A 23,719-nucleotide genomic window follows, 5' to 3' on the forward strand; every position below is an offset into this window, starting at 1 on the left:
GGGAGGCTGGCTTTGGGTGTCTGGTCCCGTCCGCCAGCCAGGCCGCTACGCACTGCGGGGTTGCCGTCCGGGCTCCCGGGGACACAGAGGGGCGGCGGGGGAGTGACGAGACCCGAGGGGGGCGCAGGACGCTGGCCCGAGGCCTGGGGCTCCCGGGCTGCCACGCGGGGGTTAGGGGAGGTGCCCTCGCTGTGTGGCCTCGGGAGTGTTCCTCACCTTCCCTGGGCCTCAGCTTCCCAGCTGGGAAGACACCTGCCGGGCGCCTGTGCAGGCCCTGAGGACAAGGCTCACGGGCCCGCGGGGTGGGCAGGCCAGAGCCAGGCCACAGGGTCAGGACGGTCCCCCGGCCAGCCGGCGTTTTGCCCCGGGGCTGCCACGCTTGATGTGGTTTACGGGATAGTCAGTCAGTCAGAAGGGTCCAGAACGTGAGCACGTTCAGGAAGGGAAAGAGGGGCGGGAAGGGAGCTTCCCGGAGCCGCGCTGGTGCGGGTGGAGGAAGGTTGGGGGCAGCACCGTGCTGAGGGGTCCAGACCCTGGCTCGGGCAGGGGCCACTTGCCCAGGCCGGGGACTGGTGAGGCGGCGTGTGGCCTCGTGGTGAGCTTGGGGGACATGGGGTCCCATCTCCTTAGGGCTTGAGTTCCCACCCGGACCGGCTGCTCTGAGCCACTGCATCATCCCGGGTGCAGGGCCTTCTCGGGCGGGGCCGGGGGAGGGGGGAGCAGAGGGAACACGGAGGGGACAGGCAGCCGGTGTCAGGGACACGGATGGGCACAGCCCCGAGGGGGGGGGGGGGGGGCTGACGGTGGGGAGCCTGGTNCCTCCCAAGTCCCCGCCTTCCCCCACCTTCCTGCCCTCAGCACCTAAGTCCTCACTGTCCACCCATGTGCATTTGCGAATTTCCCTGCCGTCCAAAACCTGCCCGTGACTCCAGGGATTTAAGTCCAGGCACTGGGTGCTTCTGCTGTCCTGCAAGCACGTGCCCCGAGCGGCGGATGGGGACACCGGCCAGCAGGCGTCCGGCTGACGTCACAGCAGGGGACGCTCCACATTCTTGTGCAGCCTCACGCTGTAAACAGCACTCGTTTTGTGCCCGTTTCTGGGCCACGTTTTGTGCTCTCTTGTGCCCTTTCCTGTTCAGAACGGCCCGAGGCAAATGCGGGCGGTTCCGAGCCCGCAGGGCTGTGACGCACCGTGTGGGGAAGACACCGCGTCGCCCGGCCGCGTGTGGGGCGGGCGCTGCTGACCCGCGTCCAGACTTCAGAGCGAATCAGCAGGAGGTACCGTGGGAATGAGGTGACTTTGAACAGAAGCGCAGAAGCCCACACTGTGGATCAGCTGGGGAAGCGTGGTGGCGGGCGGCCCACAGGGAGGCGGCCCCTCGTGTCCCCGAGCGAGGGGGGGCTGGGCCAGGGCTCGGAACGGCAGCTCCCCGGGCCGCGTTTGCAGCCACTGCTCGCCGCTGTCCGCCTTCTGCTGTTACAGCCATCTGAGTGCTGGTTCTGGTGCCCCTGGTGTTGGAAAGTTCCGGATGGACGGTGATGGGCGGGAGAGGGCAGAGGCCACCGCAGACACATTGGTTAAGGCTGTTTGTGCCACCCAGGCACGGCCGAAGCCCGGAGGGGAGGGGGGGCATCAGAGGCCGTGGGGGGGCCCGACTGTACCGGACGGTGGGGGCTGCACCGCCAGGTTCCGGGGCTCACATCCTGGGCTGGCCACTCGCCCGTGTGCCGTGGGAAGTCACTGTATTTGTCCGTGCTCCGCCCTCTTCCTTGGAAATGGGGTGCGCGTGGCGCCCTGCACGCAGAGTTGGGCTGAGGGGTCAGTGAGCCCGAGGGTGCGGGTGGGAGGGAGCAGGGGTGCTGAGCCCCCACGCCTGTGGGGGCAGGCGTCACCCAGCGGCCCTGGGGGGCGGCAGCGGCGTGTCCCGCCCCGGGTCCTCCCCGCACGGCCAGGGCCACTGTCCTCGGCCTTTCTCAGACCCAGGTTTCATTTCCTGACCTTCTCCACCAGCACATCATCAGCTGCTATTTTCTAGAAGGAACCTGCCGCTTATGAGGCTGTCACCTGAGAAAGGGGGTCCGGCGGGCAGGGAAGTGGAGGAGGGAAGCGGGCGACAGTGACACCTGTCCAGGACCCCACTTTTATCAGGGCCCGAGGCCACCTGAGTAAGGCCTTAAATTTAGGGGCGACTCAGGTAGTGAGTCTGTAAGGGGTGAGAGGCCTGTGAAACTGGCTTCCGAGCCCCAGCAGCCCCTGTGGCGGGTGACACTTCGTGCCCACAGAGTGCTTTACCTGGGAGGTGCTGCGCCCTGTGAGGGTGACAGTAAAGGCCTCAGGGCTGGGGGTGGCAGAGCTGTGACTCGCTGCTCGGTGCTCCACAGGCAAGCAGAGGGACGCTGGTCAGAGGCTCCCCGAGAGTCAGCACGCAGACCCTACAACTGCTCAGTCTGCTCTTCGGTGTGCAGGGACCGAGGTGCCCTGAACTCCATCTGAAGGCAAGGGCGTAGCCGTGTCCCCCGGGCAGTGCGTGTGCAGAGGCTGGCTTTGCTCCCGTGCCCGGGTGCGTTGTGGGACCGCACGGCCCCCGCCCCCGCCTCTCTGGCACCGGGCAGCCCACGTGGAGTCCCAGGGACAGGACTGTTGTGTCACAAAGGGGGTGTCCTCCGTCCCTCTCTGTCCCACCACGGGGCGTACCTGGGGACACGCCTTGTGGAGGGAGAGGACCGTGAGGGAGCTGCCGAGTCCCGGGGTCGCCCCTGCTGCTGGGGGGGGGGGCGGGGAGCCGGCCTCTGCCGTGTTTGCCCCGTGGTGCCTCCTGAGTCTGTGAGCACGGCCTCGCCTACTCGTGAGCTCACACTGATGGTGCAAGGAGAGAGTCCCCCTCTGCCTCGGGAGCCTGACCCTCCTGCTCTCCCTGCAGCCGAACGCACCGCGGTCTCGGCTCCTTCCCCGTCGCCCGGGGTCCGCGTCAACAAGGGGGCTCCGGGGACTTCCTCAGCTTCACACTCCGTCCCCAGCAGCCCTGCGTCTCCAAACAGACCTCAGAGACGCCACCGAGTTGTCGCCCATCACAGGTCGGCCAGTTGACACACTGCTGATTAGTGTCACTTGCTAATGGATAATTAGCGTCATTCACATATTTGCTGACACCGTGGCTCTAATTGTTCAAAGGGAAGTGCTGTGAACGCCAGCAGGCCCCGGGCTGCTGGGTGAGCGGGTGGGCAGGGGTCACCGGCCACGGCACGCCCCGCCTGCGGCTCTGACGGGGAGCCCGCGCTGGTCCACACGGTGCTGCCGTGGCTTCCCGCGTGTGTGTGCATGTTTGAAACCTTACACTTGGCTTAAAAATGAAGCACACCCAGCAGTTGTGAGGAGCCGAGAGCTTTCACCCTGTTCACACTCGAGCTTGGGGTTGTTCCCGGGGTAAAGGCTCTGCAGAGGGGGGACCAGCCCAGTAAGGCGGGGACAGCGGGAGCCCCCTGAGCCGAGCAACCGCCTCCCCCCTGCGCGGGCCACAGTAACCCGCCTCCCCTCTGCGGAAGCACATCGACCTGCTTCACCCCTGCACGAGCTGCAGAGACCGCCTCCCCCCTGCACGAGGCTTGCAATGGCTTCGGGGGCCTGCCCCGGGCTGAACCACGTCCCCCAGATCCCCACGTTCAAGTGCGGGCCCTCAGGACCTCAGGCTGGGACCGTATTTGGAGATGGAGGGGCGGTGAGGTACACGGTGGGCTCTGACCCAGCGTGACGGGCTCCTTACAAGAAGGGACGGTCAGGACACAGAGACAGACGTACAGCCAGTAGGCACGCGGAGAAGACGGGTGTCCACAGGCGCGGCGATGCCCTGATACGTGTGAGGGTGTAAACTGCGCTGTCCACGCTGCCCAGGACGCGCTGCCCCGTGATGGCCGCCCTGGAAAACCCCCACGGGGTCCCGCGTGATCGTGCCCCTTGCCGCGCTGGCATCAGACCCCTCCCGTCCTTCCCTCGTCTCCGGCACCCGTGTTCGTANCGTGTCTGGAATGTTCTTCCCCGGAGACCTGCACGGCCCTCTCACCCACCAACCAAGTGTGTGTCTCACGCCACCCACGCCCCGCTTTCTCCACAGTGGCCACCACGTTTATTCGCGTCCGCTTCTCCCGTGAGCAGGGAGCGCTACGGACGCGGGACTTTGCCGGCGGCTGCCGCCTGGGGCCCGGAGCGCGCTGACCCCGCAGGTACCAGTCCACTGAAGGAAGGCATGACGACGCTGTCACCTGGAGGAGGGTGACTCCGCCAGCTCCTCCATCTCGGCGCCTCCATGAGGACGGGGGTCCCCACTTACCCAAATTTAGGGGTTGAAGAGATTAATGGGACGGCACGAGGTGTCCGGGCCGTGTGCTAACTTCCCTCCTTCCCGTCGTGAGGGAGGTGGGGTGGTGAACGGGGTGGGCGTGCAGATGGATGCCCGGCGGTCACCAAGCTTCACCTCCTGTGGCTCGGAAGCCCCCTGAGTGTGTGAGGCTGTGCATTCCCGGTGGGGAGCCTGGAGGCGGTGTCGTTGCAGAGCCGGCCTGGAGCCCAGCGGGGTGCTCTGAGCCACTCCCCTGCTCATGTTCTGGGGGCTCACCGAGGGCCTCCCGTGTGCCTCCTGACGCTCACCCCTGCCCCCCATGGCTGCCCATTCAGACTCCTCACTCCTTCCTCCATCCAGCGCACAGGCTTGAATATCTCTTCCTCCGAGTGACACTTTTCATGGCCCCTTGTTTCCCAAAAGGTTGATTCCCATCCGTGGCTCCTGGCCGTCAACAAGCCACCCAGTGGATGTCCCCTCCTGGCTTGCGGCCAACAGCTGTCTCCTGACAGTGACCCTTGTCGCTGCTCTGATGCAGGGCCCGACTTTCTGCTGCCACAGCGGCGCCCTCCCCGCCTCACACCTGCAAGGCCCAGCTGGGGGAAGGCCTTTCCTCTTCGGTCACTGTTGCTTCTTTTCTTCCTTAGCCAACGCTGCCTGTCGCTTAAATATTGGTTTTAGTATCTCCGCATGTTGAGTAGTTGAGGCACTGACCCCATGACCTACAAAGCTGAAAATATGTATTTTCTGGCCTTTTACACAAAGAGTTTGCCTGCCCTGCATCCAGAGGGTGACAAGCCCTGGGGCTCTCGTGATCTTTTGAGAGTGCTGAGCTCTATTTTGTGTTTGGTGAGAGCTTGCTAGAAGATGCTTGCATCCGCAGCCTTTGGGGGTACGCAGGCTCCACACTCTGATCCAGGAACGGACCCTCTTACACTAGACGCTGTAGGAGCCGGGGTGCGGTGGGACCACCGTCCGCACCCCTTCCTCTCTTCTCTTACTTCCTCTGCTGATACGTCATCTTTCCCCAGTTTGAGGACACAGTAGTCTCCTGGCGATGGTAGGAAGAAAGGTGAATCTCAGATTTCTCTCTAAATAATGTCGCCTACGTACCCATAAAGATGGGGAGAGATGGTAGAATTGGTTCTACAATTGCCAGTAGATTTCTCAGTCAGAGGTTCTTTCTTTTTTTCTATTTCCAATTAACAGAGGAAACAGAGACCTGACTCTGAGCTTTGACCTGTCCCGGAGCCTGCATGAGTTATGTATTCTGTGTAAGCAGTTAGCTGAACACTTACTAGCTGAAAACAACAAGCACTTTATAGTACCTCACGCTATTTCTGAGAGTCGAGCCTTCAGAAGTGGCCCAGCGGGTGGCTCTGGCTCAGGGTCTCAGACTTGCAGTCAGGAAGGTCGACCAGGGCCAGGGTCATCTGAAGGCTTGACTGGGGCGGGAAGAGCGGCCCCTGAGAAGTCTCAGTCACACGGCTGTGGGTCTCGGGGCCTCAGCCCCTCTGCACAGGACTCCTCGAAGGGCTTGGCTGGTGGGCTCCTGAGATGCATCCTTCAGGAAGTGATCCGAGAGAAGAAACCTCAAGGCTATTTGGTGCTGAGTCTGGAAAGTGTCACACCTATACTTCCACAGTTGTCTGTGTGTACAAGTGAGATTAGGTTGTGCCCATGCTCCAAGGGAAGGGGCTTGAACTTCACCGTTGAATGGAGAACTGTTAAAAACTTGGTGGGCAGGTTTTAAAACCACTCAATGACCATCTTACTATCGTAAGTAATGGTGAGTGTGTAGGTGCGTGCATGTGTGTATGTGTATGTGTGTGCGTGTGTGTATGTGTGCACGTGCATATCTGCATGTGCATATGCATGCAGATATGTGTGTGCACGCATATCTGCATGTGTGTGCGGGTGCACGTGTGTGCAGGTGCATGCGTGTGTCTGTGTGTGTGTGTGTGTGCAGGTGCATGTGTGTGTGCAGGTGCGTGTGTGTGTGCAGGTGCATGCGTGTGTGTCTGTGTGTGCGCAGGTGCATGCGTGTGTATCTGTGTGTGCACGTGTGTGCAGGTGCATGCGTGTGTCTGTGTGTGTGCGTGTGTGCAGGTGCATGTGTGTGTGCAGGTGCGTGCGTGTGTGCAGGTGCATGCGTGTGTATCTGTGTGTGCACGTGTGTGCATGTGCATGCGTGTGTGTCTGTGTGTGTTCAGGTGCATGTGTGTGTGTGCGTGTGTGCAGGTGCATGCGCCTGTGTCTGTGTGTGCAGGTGTGCAGGTGTATGCGTGTGTGTCTTGTGTGTCTGCATGTGCACATGCGTGTGCACATGCCCAGCACCGGGCTGGGAGCTGTGATGTGTATGGAGGGACATGACACACACCTGTAAGCGAGCTCACCAGATCGTTTGGGAGACCAGACACGGGACTCCGCGGAGCCGAAGCTCCCCGCCGGCCAGGAGGGGGTGCAGCTCCGAGGGTCGGCCTGCGGGGCCCAGAGCAAGACGGGAGGGCTGGAGGCACCTGATGCAGGGCAGAGAGAGGGGGTCCCACCTCGCCATCCACCAGCGCGTGTTACGGGCGCTCGCTGCTCAGTGCAGGAGTGGGGGCCAAGGCTACCGCCCATTGATACTATTGGAAAGGATTTGTTTAATTGCACCCAGAATCCCGGAAATGCACCCAGGCCCCTCCCACCCAGTCAAGGGCACGAGGAGCTGTGCCCATCTGTGGTTGGTGGTGGCTTTCCCCGTACGAGCTGTGATAAAATGAACACCAATGTAACAAAGACATTTAAAGGCCGGCCTGAGGAAAGAGGCAGAAGGACCTGAACTGGGGTCCCTCACTGGGTGTCTCTGGCTGAGGGTCCGAGGCCCTAGAGAGAGCTGTTTCCGGTGGGGCGACGCTCAGACCCACACCCTGTTTCTCTGAAGAATCACTCCTTCTCGGGTGAAGGGCGTCTGGTGGGTCTTCAGTGAGGAAGGTGAGACCCAGACAGGTGTGTCCTTCGTCCCGGGCTGTGGAGTCGCAGGCGAGCCCGACCCCTGCTGTTAAGTCAGGGGTTCGATGTGCGGGGCGAGGGCTTTCGGGGAAGACTCTGGGTGCCGGGGGGGCCTGCTTCGGTGCCGCGTCAGTGGGCCGGGAGAGAAAGCTGTGTTCTCCGGTGCACAGCGCGCTCCCATTATCAAAAGATATCTTGGTCTCATCATTCCACAGGCCCCTCGACCTGGGGAATTCCAGAAGATTTTCTGCATTCTTTAGGGGAGCCAAGAATCTAAACCGGCCCACTGTGATCTTGCTAGCATTTTAGGGACCAGAATACTGAGAGACTTGGCTCACCGAGCGTCACCGAGCAGAACACCCCGAGCGCGTGTGTGACCTTGTCTGCACGCAGTAGGTCCGCGGCAGTGGGGGCCTGGAGGAAGGACCGGCCCAGCCGGGGACCCGGCAGAAGCCGGAGGAAAGCGGGAGAAGCAGGGCCACACTTCCGGAGGGAAAAATCAGATTTCGGTGGTCCTCACTCACTTTCGGAGCACAGTCAGAAGCGGACCCTGGCGAGCGACCCTGCAACCTTCCAGGGGAAGCAGAAGGCGCTTCTGTCTGAAAGTGGAAGCAGCCTCGTCCCTGGACCAGCGGGGCCTGCTGGGAACGCGGCCGTGGGCCGAGCGGATGAGGCCTCTTACAAACGGCCGCCGCCGTGCGGAGGAGGCCAGCAGACGGTCTGGACAACTGGGGGATGGCGGCTTCGGGCTGCACGCTCCTGGCCGGGGGTCTGCAGCCCGCCGGCCGCATCAGCTACGGGTCACCGCTGTGGGTTCCGGGCCGCAGCTCTGCCTCAGCGCTGGAGTCGAGAGGCCCGGGCGGGACCGCTGGTCACACTCAGGGACTGGGGTGGGGGCCAAGGTCCCGCCTCGCGGACGAAGACCCTAAGGCGAGGAGAGCCGACGCGACCTGCGCACGGTCGGCCCACACACTGCCGCCCTGCGTTCGCCCTCGTGAGGCCCTTCTTTATTCTGAGGCAGCTTGTGTTTGCAAGTCGTTCCAGACCGACCTGGGTGCTGCGGGAGGTGGGGGAGGAGATGAGACAGATTTTCCTGCTCCCACCGGAGGCCTGAGCTGGTTGACGCCTCCCCGAAGGTCCCCCGAGGGTTAGGGCCGGAGGCCAGCACATCCGGGGCTTCAGACCCGTCCCCTGCTGGCCTCAGCAGCTCCCCAAGGGGTGTGGCACTCAAAGACCAAAGGACTTCTAAGGGCGTCACGTAGGAGACCAGCCTCCACCTGCATGTCCCCAGCTCAGCCTTCAAGGCGTCCAAACCCGTTTCCTTACTCAGAGACCAACACCCGGGGGTCCTTGGGGCTTTGTTGGCTCTGTCACCCCCCGCTTTCCAGGGCCCCTGGAGTCCCCTCTCCTTTGGGTTTATCAGGGCCTCATTCATTCCTTCACCAGCTCACTTGTCCACGAAGGTTCACAGGCTGTGGCTGCGGGTGAAGGCTCTGGGTCGCGAGCGTGAAGTCTCTGACCTCCTCAAGCCACGTTGGCAACTTCCCTGGTCCAGGCGCCCAAGTTCATGCTGCAGGAGAGCAGTTAATTGTGCTCCGTCTCCCGTCATTGGGTGTTCTTCACGCGTTAGTCACGTCTGCCCAGCTCGGGGGTCAGCCCCTGGGACGGGACGCGCCTGCTGCCTCTCCGGGGCTCCCACAGTTAGGGGATGGGCTGGTGGAGACAGTGCTGGGCTCCTCTGGACCCTCTCTCTCGCTGAAAACGTCAATATGAGTCCACACCTTACCACGTGCACGTATCAGCAATTATTGGGAAGGAGTAAAAACAGAAATCTTTATTTTTTAATGGGACGTGATTATATTTTAATGACCAGTGACCTCACGGAACGAATGCCATACAATGCAATTTACTCATCTGTGCGAGTGCACACCTTCTGGGTAGTAGACAATTACATAATTAAGTATAGATTACCGCAGGCATGTCATTACAGTTTATTATTCTGTAGAGACTTAATAGTAATCTCGGTATTTATATGTGCTTTTCATTGGATTATCTCCAATCACTTTACAAATATTATCTCATTAATCCTTTGCAACAGTTTTGCGAATTTCCCCATCTAATGGATTAAAAACCACAATCTGCAGCGATTAAGGAACAAGGTGAACTCCAGCGCTCTGCTCCTGCCCCGGGGAGAGAGCAGGCCTCGCCGCCGTGCCCACCGGGAAGGGGCGTCCTCTCATGAAGTGGGAACTGAGGGTAAGAGAATTTTTTTCCCACTTCTCATGAGCATCAGCAGCAATGAGACTGTGCATCATAGAAGAGTCATGGCCGCTGGTCTTGCGAGGTCGTCCGCTCCCAGGGACTGTGCTCTTCTTCTTCTTCTCCTTCTTCTTCTTCTTTTCTTCTTCTTCTTCTTCTTCTTCTTCTTCTCCTTCTTCTTCTTCTTCTTCTTCTTCTTCTTCTTCTTCTCCTTCTTCTCCTTCTTCTCCGTCTTCGTCTTCGTCTTCTCCTCCTCCTCCTTCTTCTTCTTCGTCTTCGTCTTCGTCTTCTTCCTCTTCTTCTTCTCCTCTTCTTCCTCCCCCCCTCCCCCTCCCCCTGCTCCTCCTTCCTCTTCTTTTCTAAATATGTGTTTCTGAATCCTGGGAGTGGGGACCCATCTCCTTTAATGCACTTGTGAGCACTGTCGTTACTCGTATTTGTGGGTAGCGGCTGCAAAAGGCGGGGTCACGGAGCAAGATGGTGCCTGAGGGCATCAGAGCCACTCTCTGTCTAGGCTCTTGGAGATGCATTAAGTCAGGAAGGTTTGGGGCCTTTCTTGAGGGTTTGTATGTGTTATGTTCACTTCTTTTACCCTTCATAGCATCCCTGCAGGGTGCCTGCTATGGTCAAATAACAGTCTGAAAATATTAGGTAATTCACCAAAAGTCACACGAGCAGTGGAGTGCTGAGGGGTCAAAGCACGTTTGGACTGACTCCAAGTCCCAGGCAGGCTCTGAGGAAGGTGGGCCTAAAAATCTAAATTAATTAGAAAAAACTGAGGCTTATGGGAGGAGGGGAAAATGGGTGATGGGCACTGAGGAGGGCACCTCCTGGGATGAGCACTGAGTGTTGTGTGTAAGTGATGAATCATGGGAATCTATTCCAGAAGCCAAGAGCACACCGTACACACTGTACGTTGGCTAACTTGACAATAAAGCACACACACACACACACACGCACACACACACATGCACAACACGACTGCAAACATTGACTCATTTAGAATAGAGCTCTTCCTCCTGAAAAAAAATTTCCTAACACCTTACATCAGTGAGATATAATGCAGAATGAAAGGTTTGTTGCCTTGTCATTAAACATTCCAGCCTGGCTTGAAAATTTCCTTCCATCTCCATTGTCTGTAATATTCCTAAATTTCCTTCCCCATCTGAAAATAGCTCCTGCCGACGGCTTCAGTCGTGGAAGTTCAGAAAGGCCATCGGTGTCCAATGAAGACCTTCCCAGTGGCGTTTTCCCATCTGAACATCTTCATTTTCTAAGAACCAAGTAAACAGAGATAAGTGATGGCTGGAAATCAAAACCTGGGCTGCAAGCCCCGCAGAGGGGGACAAAGACCTGGCTTATCCCTCAGGTCCTTCACGCGAGCACACGGTAAGCACGCGTTAGTATTTTTACTTGTTTGTTTCAAGTTTTTATTTAAATCTTAGTTAGTTAACGTACAGTGTAGTTTTGGTTTCCGGAGCAGAATGTAGCGATTCATCACGTTCGTGTACCACCGTGCTCATCACAAGTGCCCTCCTTAATACCCGGCACCCATCGTTAGTATTTGTATGTCAGTAAGCAAAGTATTTGGGTATCATGAGTAGTCCAAAAGGCATGTTTCTCACGCAAATAATTCTCCTGCCCTCAGTTTTCCCATCAGGAAAACGGGTGGGAGTCTTGTGTGGCTGACTAATCTCAACGGAGTTTGAAAATTATGTCGGACCCTGAGAATAAGAGCACTATGCGTTGTAGTGTATTTATGTGTAATTATCATCAATTTACTGCTACGGCTTGAAGGTGCATGAGAATCTCAAATGCACCAGATCTTTATTTAATGGATAATTCATGATGGGGGCCCTTGAAGAAACAAATTACCTAATTAATTTGTGGAAATTTGACCTTTTGAGTTTTAAAAATTATAGTTACCTTCCATAACATTAACAAGGCGCTCACCTGTAATTTTACCTTGCACTGGAACAGACTGAGCGAGAGAAGCCAGGGAAGGGTGGCTGCTCTGCACGAGGGTGACGTCCGCGTGCAGCGAGGGGGCCTGCTCTCTTCTGACGGAGGGCCAGCACGCCTGGGGCCGGGGAGGCCCTGTGCGTGAGCTGCGGGCCGAGGAGGGACACCTGCGGGCAGGCACGTGGCAGGTGGGAGGGGAAGGGGTGACACAAATAAAAGAATTGGGCCGCCAGGTGGGGGCTCGTGCGATCCTGGGGGCAACGCACCCTCTCTGGGCTTTGATTTCGTCATCTGTACAGTAAGTGGGTTAGATTACATTAAGGATTCCCCGGGCTCGGATATCATACACTGGGACGTTCAGGACAAGAGAACACACCCTCGGTGGGCAGCCAAGCTGGCCGCTCCCTGCGTCTCCCTCCAGACGACCTGGTTGAGTCCTGCTTCGCTTTCTCTCCTCCCGCCCCGTCGATTACCTTCCTGTTCCACCAACGAGCCAAACCTAAGTGATGCCCCAGGGCTTTTGCACCTGCTCTTCTCTTTGTTAGGAACCCTCTTCCCCCAGCAATTTCTTGGACAGACCCGAGCTCATCACCCAAGTCTTGGCTCCACGTCACCACTTTTGCTCAAATGTTACCTCCTGGCTCAGCGGCCACCTGGCCATCTGCTTGCAAAGTTGCCTCTGCTTCCCATGGACCTAGAGCAGTGCCTGGATTCAAGAGATACTTATTAAATGAAGACTAAATAAAGGGAGAGATAAAAGTGTGGCATCCAAGGCTGCCTCCTGAGCGCTCAGGTTTGCTGGGCATCTGCTTGCTTGCGTGTTGGCCCAGCTGAACAATGGCTTTCCCGAGACCAGACATCATATTCGCCTCACTCCCTGCAGGAATGACCCGGGTTAGTGGCCGCACCTGCGGGCTCACGCGTTTCTCTCTACAAAGCGATTGGAGAAATCACATATATTTTCATAGGTTTTACCTTTTGTGAAGCACCCTTCTAGGTGCTATGAGACACGAGCCTGGTGGGAAGCAAGCGCGGGAGCCTGCAGCAGGAGAGGCTCTTCCAGCAATACCGGATGAGGAGGAGGGCCTGAAGGGGCGAGGGCACGGTGTGTGCTGGGAATGGCGTGTGCCAGGCGACGGCATGGCCCCGAGTGGGAATCCAGAGTGTGGAGCGCCTGCTGACGATGTTTTATTTTTAAATAAACCTTTTCCTCTTGTTGCGCTGACCTTAGATGCTCATTTAAAAAATCAGAAAGTTCATGGTGAGAAAAAGAAGAAAACCAAGAGAAGTTGTAACTGTACCTGCCTAAGAAATCGCCACGAACATTTGACTTAGTCTTCCAGATGCTTTTTGAACGATGCATCTCTGCACAAAATTGACCGCTCACGACCTTCTGTTTAGAACCTGCTTCCCCTTTAGCCTGTATTAACTTCGGGAGCGTGGTTCGAGATCACTCCGTGGGGTCACCATGGATCTCAGTGCCTGCCCCGCGTCCCTTTGGGGAGGGCATTGCAATCACCTCAGCTTGTTGGACAACTCAATTGTTTGTGCCTCTGCATTGATATGAGACTATTTCTAGGATCAGCCTTCTGGCAGGATCCTTGCCAGTCTCCATGAAGATTTACATTCAACCTCTGAAGTGAATACACACGTTTCACACAATTGTTTTCAGGAAGCAGGGTACCCACCTCACACACTTCAGGTTTTGAAGACTAGAGCGAATCTTGGTCACAATTTCCAGTAAAAGCCCTTATTGCTGGTTTCCTCTGGGCTCTGGTTTTAAGCTCCATTTCTGCCACAAGCTTGCTTCCAGCACAGGTAAGATTGCCATATTTAGTAAATAAAAATAAAGAGTGCCCAGTTAAACTCAAATTTCAAATATACAATAAGGGTTTTTTTTTTTTTAGTATAAGTATGTCCCAAATATTGCGTGGGATATACTTATACCAAAATAATTTGTTTCTCTGAAATCACTTGACAACCTAAATTTTATGTGGCAGTCCCAGTCACAAGGAAGACCAAGTCTGACACAAATATGCCCAGTGCGTTTGAAAAACTGAATAGGGCCGTCGTATGCTCACACTCACCCCTGCCTTGCTGCGGTCCCCAGGGATGAGCTTCCCTGAGAATAAGCCGGTACTAACCGGGCGCCGATCACGTCAGATAGTCCTCTCCAGCTTCATGTGTCTGTGAATCTGTATTGGGGCTCATGGAGCGGGAGCCACCATGCTCCTCTTTGTGATGAGACCGTGGTCCCGCTCACCCGGCTGTGAGGGGCCAACCCTCCCCAGGCCAGCTGCCTTGAGTGCTCTTCAGAGTGACTGTGCCAGTCTGCCCCCGGGCCCCCCTGCCCAGCACTATCCAGCCCATGTCCTTCTACTTCTTCTTAGCTTCCCATTAGTTCACCTGAAATTCAGAATCTTCCATCTGTACCCTTCACCCATTCCTAGAATAGAAAAGACAAGATGGGCAGACGGGCAGGGTTGAAAGCTGTTCTGAACACTATAAAAACATATCGTAACAGTAGCAGATGCCCATGGCATACCCTCTGCTCATGCAACACGTTTACAGGCATTATTCCCTTTAATCATTACAGACACCCTGTGATGCACATATTATTATGGTGCCATTTTGCAGATGAGCAAACTGAGGCCTTGGAAGACTTGAGTGTCATGCCCAAGGTTATCAAACAAACCATAGACAAGGTTGCCATTAGGTGCAGGTCACCAGCACCGTGGCCGGTTCTTTCCCCTAGTGCACACTGGCTCACCATGCCTTTTCTTCCCGTGTTCTGAGCCAGACACATGCTGGTCCCCAAGAGAATCTGCCGGATGTGCGGCCGCCTGAAGCGTTTCTTGGAAGTGTGACCATCTGTCAGCCTAGCCCTGGCTTCCTCTCTGGGTGTGAGGCTGGGCAGTGTCTGCACACACGTCTCCCATGCAGCTCGCTGAGGGCACAGCATTCGGGGAGCTCACCAGACACTGCGTGGTGGCCGCTGGTGGGGAGAGGCCTCACCTCCGGGACGGTCAAGGCGGGAAGCAAGGGTTGAGGGCTGTGCCATCAGCTCTTTAGTCTTGGAGCAGCTTCTTATTCTGCTCTAAGGGAAGCATGCCCAAAGCTCGGCCCGCCTGCCTGGTGGCTTTGCAGAGGTGTTCATGAGCATGGCAAGCAGGCCTTCAGGGGGGGTCCCTGAGCCCGCTTCTGGTGCCTTCTGCCCAGTGGGCCCCTCTGGCCTTAAGCGTGTGCCTTCACTTCCAATCTGCTCCTTGGAGGCCTGGCCGCTGGGGTACAGAATATGCAGGAGGGATGGATGTGTATGTGTGTGTGTGTGTGCTTATGCGTGTATGCAGAGATGTGCAGGGGCATGTGTGTGAGCACATGTGTGTGCACATCTGCAGGTGTGTGTACATGCGTATGCATGGGTCTTCTGGATCGGTTTTGTAGGTGTTCCTCTTTGGGGTGGAGGGAGAGAGCCTTGTCCTTCCTCAGGCATTTCAGGCACCAGGGATTGGGGCCCTTCCTGGGTGCCCGGAGTCCTCCAGGAAGATGCCCGTTTGGACTTTCCTGACACCAGCACAAGGTGACTTGTAGGGGAGGCAGAAAAAGGAAGCAAGATTTCCATCAAGAGGATTTTTTTCTTTGTGTGGCTTGCAAGATCATGGGGATTTAAGGATTGCTTGCTTTGCTCTTTCAGATCAATTTATTGGAGATGAGACTACCAAATCCAGTGTCTATTTTAGGAGATGAAACCAAATGAGTGGCCTGTGAGAGGGTCTGTCCGAGGCCTTGGCATCGTCACTCTCAGGATTTTCAGCTTATTAAAAAGGCAAGAAGCCAAGAAACCAAGTTTCCTCCTATTAGGCTGCCTGCTGCCTCCTGTGAGGAGATGGAACGGCTTTAGAACAAAGAGCGAGGCAGTTGAGGTTCCCAGTTCTATTGTGACCCTGGCAGATGAGGGCACTGATGATCATTGTGACCTGTCACCCTCACTGTCATCCCCATTATCAACATCGTCACCGTCACCATCGTCACCATCTTCACCGTCACCATCACCATCACCATTGTCCATCATCATTACTGTGTAGTGTCACCATCATCACAAACACCCTGATTGTTGTCACTTGTGTAAGGTCACCTTGGGCCAGCCACTGTCCTAAACTCTTACACATACTCGCTCATTTACAACCCACAGCACCCTGGGAAGGAAGGCACTGTCCTTACTCTGTCCATGCTACGGTGACACCAAGCACTGCGAGGTTAACAGAGTGCCCGGCCCGCCCGTGACCTTTAGGCTGGCCCTGCATTTTCTCCTGAGATGGGCCCGAGGACCAGAGGATGAGGACAAGCAGCGGATGCAAGGCTGCCGGACCCCAACCCCGGGACTGAACACAGAGGAGGAAAGGGGCTGCTGGGCTTGGCGCGAGGGGCCCACGGCCCAGGAGGACAGCCCTGCAGGGCCGGGCCAGCGAAGGGCGCGAAGCCCCCAGGCCCGCAGTCTCCCCCCTGGCCGAGGTCCTGAGATGCCCGCGGTGCCAGCGTTCCCTGGGGTCACAGTACCAGACGATGCTTTGTCTCTCTGCTCGAATGACTGTGCCAGGCAGAGACCGCAGAGAGGGGCCTCGGCGGAGAAGGGCCAGTGCGGCTCTGCTCTGATGGCGGTTTTCCTTTGGGCGTGGACCATGCGGATACGCGGTGCTGGGCGGTGACGACAGGGGACCCTGGGCAACACGGGAGGCGACCTGAAGCCAGAAGAGGGAGTCAGTGTGTGTTGGGGGCAGGTTAGAAACCGGCTGCCGGCCTCTCGGTCCAGGGAGGCTCCAGGACCCCTCAGGGTCCTGTGCAGATGGAAGGGGGGATGGACTCCACTCGCTTTTCTCCACCACAATCTTGATCCTGCGGGAGCATCTCATGAAGTCCCAGGAACCGACCGGGTAAGTGTGAGAGCACCGCGGAGTTCGGGGGTGGGAGGCATTTACCTGTTGTCCGTCTGGTCCGGCCTCTCCTCACCTCGTCCCACCCTGGCACGCACAGAAAGCATGGGGGTCTGCACGTCACACCGGGGTTGATGCACAGAGGGGCCCAAGGTGGCCATCCAGCGTCTGCGGGGGCCCCAGACCCTGCGGGCTGCCCACCCTCTCGGTCCCCAGGCTTTGGGGCGCCTGGCCTGGCCCTCTGCCCGCTGTGGCTGTCCGGAGCTCTGGAGCTGGCCCGGCCGGTTGCCGGCGCGTTACGCTTTGCAAAGCACAACCCGGCCCCCGGTAATTCCCACGCTGTGGGCCGGGCCCTGCTTTCTGGAGCAACAGAATTAGATACCAGGAGGCTGGAGAAGGGCAGAGGTTTGCCACAGGCCACAGGGAAGGAGGAGGGACCCGACTCAACCCTGCTCAGGCCTCGCCGTGGACGTTCCCGCGGGTCCGTCCCAGGGCGTGGCTTCCTGGTCACCGCACGTGTTGGCTGTGCTTCTCAGCAAGATGGAGATGCTGACGGGGAGAAGCCTGAGGCTCGTGCTCTCCTGACACCGCACAGTCTTGGTGTCGTGCGGACTCGGGGTCGGGTCTCAGGCCCATCACCTCCTAGCTGAACGCTGCTCCTCAGAGACTCTCTTTCCCTCTTCGTTACATGAGATCAACAAGTGGGCCACCGATTTCATGTTCCGGTGCGGCGCCTGGCCCGTAACAGGTGCGCTGGGCTCCCCCAGGGCCCTCCTCCTCCCCGGGCAGCGGTGCGAGGGCCGGCACACCTGACCGCACCTGCGGACCCAGGCGTGGGAGCAGGAAAGGTCTGGAAAACGTCCATATGCGGCCAGTCTCACGATCTTCTGGGGTTCTTGAGTCCTCAGGGAAATGGTGAGTGGATGCACCGGTGTGGAGTGTGCTTGCTTCCTCGTGTGTCCCATGGGACTTCAGCATTTCCAGTGGTCTTTGTTTTTGGTATTTTATCTAAAGTGAGTTTTATTTTTTTTTATTATTATTTTTTTAAATATTTTTATTTATTTCTAGGAGAGAGAGAGACACACAGCGTGAGCAGGGGAGGGTCAGAGAGAGAGGGAGTCACAGACTGAAACAGGCTCCAGACTCTGAGCTGGCAGTCAGCACAGAGCCCGACGCGGGGCTCGAACCCACGAACCGCGAGATCACGACCCAAGCGAAAGTCGGACGCTTATCCAACTAAGCCACCCAGGCGCCCCATAAAGTGAGTTTTAAAGAGACATAAAAGCGGTGGCATTTTAAGATCAGAGACAATGGAGGACTGGCTTTGAACAGCTCATCGCAGAGTTGTTTATCGGAGGATAAAGCCCAAACTAATAGGTGCCCATCGGCCGTAGAAAGGCAGGGCAAGCCCAGGGAGGGGGTTCAGGGGTAGGGAGGTGGGTGGCGAATCTCCTGCAATTACTTCCGATTCTCTGGATAAGTGGTTACAGAATTTGGAGAAATAGTTATTGAAACCAGACTCGAGGCTAACTCACCTGCAGAGAACTACTTAGAATTACTCCTTTCTAGAAAATCCGAGAAGATGGGAAATGTTTCTTTTTTTTTTAAATATTTTTATTTATTTCTAGGAGAGAGAGAGGTCATGAGATCATGACCTAAGCGAAAGTCGGACGCTTAACCGACTAAGCCACCAAGGCGCCCTGGGAAATGTTTCTTAGAAGCCGAGGTTTTGTGTAAAATGCCGTGTAACAGGACGACAGGAAGTCCCCAGGGAGCCGGGACTGAAAGCCCGACGACGGGGCCCTCGCCGGCTGTCAGGCCTCAGCACTGGGACAGACGGGGTCCGGGGTGGCTCTGGTGAGCAGGGCTGTGTCGAGGAGCCTGCGGCGAGGCAGAGCCACCGGGTGCGCTTCTGGAACAGTCTGTCCTCGCTGCCCGTGGCGTCTCCTTCCTGTGCTTGCTCCTCTCCAAGCTCGGACGTGCACACCAGCCTGTCAAACCAGCAACAGACGTCGCAGGCGGACACCTGACTTCAGGAAAGGTGTGCTGGCAGAGGGGAGTATGGATGAGCTCACCCCCTTTGGGAGGATAGATATTTCAAACTCTATTTAAAACTTTGTGTAGACTTGAATTTCTTTAAAATTATTTTAGGGGCGCCTGGGTGGCTCAGTCGGTTAAGCGTCCGACTTTCGCTTGGGTCATGATCTCGCGGTTCGTGGGTTCGAGCCCCGCGTCGGGCTCTGTGCTGACTGCCAGCTCAGAGCCTGGAGCCTGTTTCAGTCTGTGTCTCCCTCTCTCTCTGACCCTCCCCTGCTCACGCTGTCTCTCTCTCTCTCTCCTAGAAATAAATAAAAATATTAAAAAAAATAAAATTATTTTAAAAACCTCTATTTTAAAATGAGCACAGCTTTTGATCTTGTGATTCCACCTTCAGAAAGACGTCCTAAAGCTCACCTGACCTTCCGCCGGGCGGAGAGTTGGGGGCGCATCCCTCCTCCCTCTCTGATGGGACGGGGGAGGCGGCCACCAGGCTGTTCAGCCTTGGTTTTCTGCTCCGTAAGTGAGAAGCTGGGCTGAGGCCGGCCCTGAAGTTTCTGCTCTGATTTCTAGAAGAGTTCTGGGGTTCTAAGGTAGCGCCTGGTTCTGAGGGTGCCTTGCTAAATACACTTGAATCCGTGTGAAAGCAGTATTTAATTACCTTCCCAGAGGACAGGTATAATGCAGCGATGAACAATGACAGGAAGTGGGTTTTTTTGATATGAATATTCTGTAGGTATGCGTATGATCTTTCCTTTGTCAGTTGCATTGGAAAAAATAAATTATCACCAGTCAATCTCTTATAATAAGAGCAAGGCACAGCTTAATTGCTTCGGTTAAGTGGTCATGACTTTGCCAGTGCCCATAAATGCCATTACATCAGGCCGCTGAGATGGCTCTGCTGATTTATGAAACGGTGATGGGCACGGAAGCCGGCGTGATTTCTTTTATGGGTTAACACCTACAGAGAAAAGGCCTGAATGGTTGGATCTGGTATTAGGGATGGTTCCTCAATAAGGAAAAATGGAGGAAGGGTAGTAACAGCCCCCAGTGTGAAGATAGAACACGGTTAGGATGCGCTGGGGATAAACGGACAGGTTTTGGCCGTGTCTCCCCTCGCCGTTCTTTGTCACAAGAAGGTTTTAGATATTCGCTTTCTAGAAGCATAGCCCCAAGGTCCAAAATATTCCTTCCCCAGGGGCCCTGATGATTTGCAGACGATAATACCTTTATTCATCCAACACGTATTTCCTAAGAACCCAGGGTGTGCCAGATGCCCTCTGAGATGCCGTGATGGCCAACCAACGTCCCCTCCCCCGGGGAGCTTACTCTTAGAGGACGGCCAGGTGGCCGTTCTGTTAGGGTGTAAGTTATGCTCTCGTGGCTGCAAGAAAGGGTGTGCCCTCCTGTCTGCTACTCCGTCGTGTGGGAGGCGCTGGCTCCGGGAGCCTGGCGGCCCTTACGGCATCCGGCACCTGGCACCCCGTGGGCGCACAGCAGGTGTGTCAGCAGTATGGGCGGTATCCTGGGTCCAGCGTTTTCCTAGAAAAAATTCTGGATTCTAGTTTCTGGCAAATTCCTGAGGGCAGGACCAGTGTCTTGAGTTTTCTCTTGTGTCTTCACGGAACCAGCAAGTTGGCGTGGGATGGAGATCACGTGTGCTCGGTGGGGGTGTTGGGGAAGTCCCTTCCTTACAAGAGAAGGGTTGCCATCTTTTATTTACGTGGCGTCCCCTGGAGGTCACTCTTGAAGCACAAAAGTAGTCAGATTATGATCCTCTGCAAAACTATCTCCCTAAGAACCCAGAGAAGGATCCAGGAATCACAAAGGGAGTCTTTCCTTATTCCACACTGAAAATACTTCTGTCCTGATGTTTTCGGTAACTCACTCACACTGATAGTTCAGGAAATTCACGGGTAGGGCCGACATTGCCTCCCCTGTGCCCAGAATCTGCCCAGACCTGGCATTACCCCGCGTTGGGCACTGGACTTCATGGTGTTTAGGCAAAAGGTCTGTGGGGTGCGGCGGGAGGTGGGGACAGGGCCCTGCCCGTATGTCCCATGGGATCAGGACCAGGCGATGTTGCCTCAAAACGGAGATGACCGTCAGGCCTGTGACCCGCATGGCAATGATGCCGCTCCTTTCTGATGACAGAAGACGTCCCACTGAGCCGCAACCTCCCATCGGAGACATGAGCCCAGATGTTCCTCCTAAACAGAGCCGTCCCTCGGCTGCCTGATAACCACCGAGCCCTGGGCTGCCGTGTGGAGGGGTCTTGACCCCGCTGAGAAAAAGCTGCCTTATGGGATCTGAATAAGGTGAACGTTTTCTTACTGTATGTCTGCAGACAGACTCCGATATTTTTGTGAAGTGCGACTTACAGCAATGAACTTGGCCACTGCTTGTAAGTATCTTTCCTCCATCTAATAACCAAGGAGATGAAGGGCTCACTTTTTAATTTCTTGTCTCTACATTTTACAGGGGACACGAGTTTAATAATCATGCTCCTGGTTTTTCTAGAAGAGACTAGATTTAAAATATCATCAGACTGTGTGTCTAAATTTCTTATCATGGCAAGAAGGGCCCTCTGTAAAGAAGTCTTCATTTAAGGTGACAGTTGGGTGACCAGATGCCCGGAGGTGGCTGGGTGGCTGCCAGCTCTCTGTGCTTGCCTGAGCCATACCCTGGGCGCCAGCCCCGGCCTGCGCCTTCCGGGCCTTTCTCCGAATGGGCTCTGTGGGACAGCCTGGGGGATGTGCCCACGGGGCCATGAGGACCTTCATCTCCCTGGGGAGGTGGAGACCTGACCATTTGGGGGATGAAAGGAATGTGTTTTCCATTTCCTTGCTGGGATGAAGTATGTCCAGTGATGGGAGGGGCAGTCGGGGGGTGCCCTGGAAGGAGGGGCTCCCACCGCCCCTCGGGGTTGCTGCTGGAGGTGCTGAGCAGTCCCTGGGGTGCGTGACTGACGGCAACTCCCGACCGGGGACAGCTCGCTGACCATCCCAGCGCCCGTCTGCTCCCTTCTTGTGCCCTTACGTTCTTGCTCATGCCCGTTCAACAAGGAGTCACTGAATGCCTATCACGTGCCATTTATTCATTGAACATGTATTAACTGAGTGCACTGCAGGGGGCAGGTTAGAGGCATGGTGACAGATTACACCTGTTTCCCGAGAGCCGAAGCCTCTGGCAGAGGGGGTGACGCAGATGGGCCAGTGGCCCCGAGTTCGAGAAGAGCATGAGGCAGGGGGTGGCCGGGCCAGTGGGAGGGCTCGGGGCCAACTGCTGGGTCGCTGGGTCCAGATCCCAGTACTCTGCACCCTCAGGGTGTCCCCGGTGCAGGTTCGCCCTGACCCACCCAGGAGGGCTGCCCTCACCACTGCGGGGACGCCGCCTAAACACGGGGGTGGGGTCCTAGGCGTCGAAGTCTGATAGTAGACACGTTGCAAACTGTAAACGTCTAATACAGACATTTACAAAGTATTTTGAAAACTCAGTGAAGCTTATTAAAAAAGGGGAAAAAAAAAGAAAAGAAAAACCCCAGTAATGTCCACTCTGACACGCTAATGTATTCCTGTCTTTCCTTATATGTGTTTTATTTTACTTTTTATTTATTGTCAAATTAGCTACCATGTGGTGTGGTCTTGGCTTCAGGAGCAGAACCCGGTGATTCACTGCTTACATACGACACTCAGCTCATCGCAGTAAGTGCCCTCCTTAGTGCCCGTCACCTGTTTAACCCCCAACCTCCCACCCCATCAACCCTCAGTTTGTTCTCTGTATTTAAGAGTCTCTTATGGTTTGCCTCCCTCTCTGTTCTTATGTATGTTTTAAATGGTTGAGCTATAAAGCCTATTAAAACATAGTATTCTCCCAGTTTTACTTCATACATGTTTTCTATACTCTTTTTAAAGATTCTTTGTAAATAGGATGTCTCCTAACGGTTGAATAATGGGCTGTGAGTTGCTTTTTTGGTTTGAATTTTTTCTATTAATTTTTTTAATGTTTATTCATTTTTTGAGAGACAGAGAGAGACAGAGCGTGAGCAGGGAGGGGGGGAGAGAGAGAGAGAGAGAGACAGCATGAGCAGGGGAGGGTCAGAGAGAAAGGGAGACGCAGAATCTGAAGCAGCTCCAGGCTCCGAGCTGCAGCACAGAGCCCGACGCGGGGCTCGAACCCACAAACCGCGAGATCATGACCTGAGCCGAAGTCGGACGCTTCACCGACTGAGCCTCCCAGGCGCCTCTTGAATATTTTTCCATTACAAACAAGGCTTTGATTCTCCTCTGTCAACAAAATAGTATGCTTTTATTAGTAATATTGTATTGCTTCCCTGGCACAGATTTCCAGAAGTCGAGTGGTGGACCAACACCTAGAAATGGTTTTCAGGCTGCGCGGCGGGTGTCATGGAATCGTTCTGCAGAAAGTTGAAGGAACGAGAGTCTGTGTTGCACGCACAGCGCACGGGCTCACTGCGTGTGCCAGACCCGCCCGGGGGCAGAGCGGGTGTTTGTGGGCCGTTCGGCATCTCGTGTCAGCTCTGCCCCCTGCCAGCTGCTTGCAGGGGGCACTCGCTTTTCCTCACCGCACGCGCTGCAGGCATGTTCTCAAGATGCTGGTTTTGCCCAGAGATTTTACGTTTTTACGTTTAATCTACTCATTGTTTCCTTTCCTCTCTCCCTTCCTTCCTCCCTCCCTCCCTCCCTCCCTTCCTTCCTTCCTCCCTTCCTTCCTTCCTCCCTTTCAGTTTTTGAGAGACAGAGAGAGTCAGAGCATGAGCAGGAGAGGGGCAGAGAGAGAGAGGGACACAGCATCCGAAGCAGCAGAGCCCGACGTGGGGCTCGAACTCACGAACTGTGAGATCACGACCTGAGCCGAAGTCAGGCGGTCAACCGACTGAGCCCCCCAGGCGCCCCTGTTTTCTTTATTTCTAAGAGGAAACCTAACCGGGATGGAAAACGACCCACTGCAGTTATTCTGGGTTTTAGGTGCTAAGCTCTGAGCCCCCTGTGGCAGCAGCCTTCAGGAAACACACGGTTCAGCTCCTGCCGAGCCGGGCTGAGCTCGGCCCCAAGTGACAGCCTCCAAAACACCACAAAAGCTGCTCTGAGTGAAACGGAAGGTGTCCTATGGCGAACGCTTTGTTTCTGCTTCAGTTGGTGGCCGGACAGTCAGATGCTCGCGTTCATCTGGAGCAACTGA

General features: G+C 56.0%; 2 long non-coding RNA genes across 5 annotated transcripts; both read left to right on the forward strand.

Annotated features, from left to right (window-relative positions):
* Positions 1–1,074: 1,074 nt before the first annotated feature.
* On the forward strand, positions 1,075–12,757 carry LOC144229702 (uncharacterized). 3 transcript variants are annotated; one of them, XR_013334567.1, is made up of 4 exons: positions 1,075–1,278; positions 9,427–9,584; positions 10,763–10,976; positions 12,095–12,757. It is a non-coding gene; the product is annotated as an uncharacterized LOC144229702 (long non-coding RNA). The 3 variants fall into 3 exon arrangements; XR_013334568.1 differs by lacking the exon at positions 1,075–1,278 and adding an exon at positions 4,058–4,218; XR_013334564.1 differs by lacking the exon at positions 1,075–1,278 and having other exon boundaries at positions 8,638–9,584.
* Positions 12,758–15,753: 2,996 nt separating this feature from the next.
* Positions 15,754–18,550, forward strand: LOC144229714 (uncharacterized). 2 transcript variants are annotated; one of them, XR_013334570.1, is made up of 4 exons: positions 15,754–16,480; positions 17,174–17,395; positions 17,549–17,741; positions 18,109–18,550. It is a non-coding gene; the product is annotated as an uncharacterized LOC144229714 (long non-coding RNA). The 2 variants fall into 2 exon arrangements; XR_013334571.1 differs by lacking the exon at positions 15,754–16,480 and having other exon boundaries at positions 16,717–17,395.
* Positions 18,551–23,719: the final 5,169 nt, after the last annotated feature.

This window comes from Crocuta crocuta, unplaced genomic scaffold, assembly GCF_008692635.1.
Source record: "Crocuta crocuta isolate KB4526 unplaced genomic scaffold, BGI_CrCroc_1.0 scaffold408, whole genome shotgun sequence".
In the NCBI taxonomy this organism is placed as follows: domain Eukaryota; kingdom Metazoa; phylum Chordata; class Mammalia; order Carnivora; family Hyaenidae; genus Crocuta; species Crocuta crocuta.